At 35.5% G+C, this 3394-nt stretch overlaps 1 pseudogene; it reads left to right on the top strand.

Moving 5' to 3' along the window:
* Positions 1-240: 240 nt before the first annotated feature.
* Positions 241-2022, top strand: LOC142627655 (pentatricopeptide repeat-containing protein At4g21065-like; annotated as a pseudogene).
* The last annotated feature ends 1372 nt before the right edge of the window (positions 2023-3394 follow it).

Raw genomic sequence — 3394 nt, 5'->3', positions numbered from 1 at the left:
TTTTTTGTGTGAAACATATTTAATAACAATTTGAAATGAATTGAAAAATAATTTTCTAATTTTCATTACTTAGATTGTTGTGAAATAAAGTATTTTCTAAAAAGTGTGAGTGGAAAACAATCTCTAATAATAAATAATACTTTATTCTCTTGACCAAATAAGATATTTCCTATAATACTACCGAATATTAGAAAATACGAAAAGCCATTTCATATCACCCTAAGTTTTCCGAGAAACAACCTTCTCAAAAAAAAAAAGTTTTCTGAGAAACAAAGAGTCGTTAATTAATTGTAAAATTTATTTAAAAGGTAAAAACTGAAACAACAATGAGAAGGCAATGAATAATGTGTTCAAGCTACACGCTCGCCTCCTCAAGACTGGGTTTCACAATCATCCTCTATCTCTCCAACACCTCCTTCTATCGTGCGTCCCTGCTGCGCCTCAAAGCTTAACCTACGCACGGTCCCTCTTCGCTCACATTCCCTCGCCTGACACTTTTGCCTACAACACCATCATCAGAGCTCATGCCCACTCCTCTCCTTCTCACGCCCTTTCGTTCTTCTCTAAAATGCGCCACCATGACGTCTCACCCGACAAATTCACCTTCCCATTTGTTCTCACAGCCTGTGCTCGCCTTCAGGTTGGTCAGGAGCTTCACTCGCTTATCCTTAAGATGGGTTTTGATTCTGACATTTATGTTCAGAACTCGTTGATAAATCTCTATGGTTGTTGCGGGTCTGTTCATCACGCCTTAAAGGTGTTTGATGAAATGCTTCAAAGAGACTTGGTTTCATGGTCGTCTATGATTGGTTGCTTTGTGAATAATGGTTTTGATAATGAGGCTTTGGCTTTATTTCAACAAATGCAGATTCAGGAGGATATGAAACCCGATTATGTCACTATGATCAGCGTGATATCTGCAGTTTCAAGATTAGGGGAATTGGAATTGGGCCGATGGGTTGATACTTATATACGTAGAATTGGGATGGAGCTTACTGTTCCATTGGGTACTGCTCTCATTGATATGTATTCAAGATGTGGGTCTGTTGATGAATCAATTCGAGTGTTCAATGAAATGCCTGTTAGAAATTTATTGACATGGTCAGCAATGATTAATGGCCTTGCAGTGCATGGCCGTAGTGGAGAAGCTCTTAAGTTTTTTTACAAGATGAAGAATTCTGGCCTACACCCGGATTATAATACCATCACTGGTATTTTAGTTGCTTGTAGCCATGGCGGTCTTGTTGAAGATGGTTGGAGAGTTTTTGAGAGCATTAGGAATGAGTATGGCATGGAACCACTGTTTGAACATTATGGTTGCATGGTTGATCTCCTTGGCCGTGCAGGCTTGCTCTATGAAGCCTATGACTTTGTGAAAAGAATGCCAATGAAGCCAAACTCTGTTATTTGGAGAACTTTGCTTGGAGCATGTGTAAGTCATAACCATGTTCAATTGGCAGAGAAAGTGAAGCAGAGGATCTATGAGCTCGACCCTTATCATGACGGTGATTATGTGCTTTTATCAAACGCATACGGTGGGGTTGGTAGATGGGATGAGAGGGAAGTGATGAGGAATTCAATGAGGGAAAAAAGGGTAAGCAAGAAACCTGGTTATAGTTTAATTAATTTGGACCAAGTGACTCACGGGTTTGTTTCTGGGGATAGTTCTCATTCGAATCAGTGTAGACTGCAGACAAGACAATTCTTATTTTCAATAATTGGAAATTTAAGGCTTGGAGGTTCAAGGTATACCCCTTATACATGATACATCTGATGTACTACATGACAATGAAGAGGAGGACCATGGTAAAAGTTATCACAGTGAGAAGTTGGCCGTTGCTATTGCACTCCTTAAACTTGAAAATAGGGCAATAAGATTCATGACTGTCATAGTTTCATGAAGCATGTTTCAGATATATTTGATAGAGAAATCATCATCCATGACCGAAACCGGTTCCATCACTTTATTAAGGGATCATGTTCTTGTCAGGATTATTGGTGAAAAGCTATACTTCGTCGATCTCCTTTTTTTTTTTTCATTAGTTTGTACTGAATCAAACTAACTGCGCAAATAAGCTCTTCATCATCAACACGTAGAAGTCCAGCTCAACTCTCTTAAGAACCCAGATCAATCATCTCTCTGGAAGCTTACTTCGTGAAGAATGTGCTCCAAAGTTTTTGCTTCATTAATCATCAAAAAGTCAGCTTTAGTCACTAAAAAGTTACTCAATCATCACCTCTTTAGATCTCATTAGTTAATTTCAAAAAGATTGGTTGCATTTGTTAGAATAATAACAGCGGGTGAGTGGGGTGACACAGGACAAGCCAGACCAATTCAACAAGAAAATAAAATTAAAATAGGACAAATCCTACAAAAGCCATAAACCTAGTGCTAAGTGCCCTCTTTGTGTTTGTATTTATTTCATCTCATGAAGAATGTGTTGGAAAACATAGTTTTGCATCTTATACAAAACAAGCACCAGAAATTAATGGATCTACTTCATTCATGTGAGAAAACATGAAATATTTGAATTTTAGAAACAAAGAAGATTGAACTTGGGAAGACTTTCAATTTTTACCAAAATTTTACACGTCCAAGGTGTGTGATCTCTCAACCAGTTCTGTACGCACTTTTTTTTCACAAAAAAACTTGTGTTCTTTCCAAAAGCAATTTTTCTTTTGTTTTCACTTGTACGTACTGATAACTACCTAAGCAGTTATTTTATTTAATAACTCTTATTCAATAATTAACTTATTATCTAATTGGGTTGATCTTTTGGGACAACTCAATTGGGCTATTGTGTGTGGCTTGGGATGTGACCAAAGGGACAAATAAAGATTTGGCTCTAATAGGTATAACATAGAGAAAGTTCACTAAAGTTTGTGTCATGTGTCCGCTTAAGTTTTTTGATCTTTGTGTCAAGTGAGTTAATGAGTGCAAAATACTAAGAATATAATATTAATGAACTATAAAATAAAATAATCAATCACATATACTCAATAAAAATCACCACACAACAAAGATCACCACATGTTCTATCTTATTAAAAATTAGAAGAAAAAAAAATGATCATAAGTAATATTAAATCAAGGTAAGAATTTTAATATGTGACTAATTATGTTTACGTTTAAGAAAATAATAATTTGACTAATTATTTATATTTTTATAATAAAAATTGTGTTTAATTTTAAATATATCTATACGTATACATGTGTTACATGCTATTTTTTTTTAATAATTTGAGTAATTATTTATATCTTTATATTAAAAATTGTGTTTAATTTTAAATGTATCCATGTATTTGCATGAGTTACATGCTAGTTGTGGGGGCAGAATAGTCAGGGTAAGTTCATGGGCCTTGAGCTTGGTCCGAGGATATTAACTCGTCCGAGG

The sequence above is a fragment of the Castanea sativa genome, chromosome 3, assembly GCF_040712315.1.
Source record: "Castanea sativa cultivar Marrone di Chiusa Pesio chromosome 3, ASM4071231v1".
NCBI classification, from domain to species: Eukaryota; Viridiplantae; Streptophyta; class Magnoliopsida; order Fagales; family Fagaceae; genus Castanea; species Castanea sativa.
The sequence above is the reverse complement of the archived record's forward strand: the minus strand, read 5'-3'. Positions and strand labels throughout refer to the sequence as shown.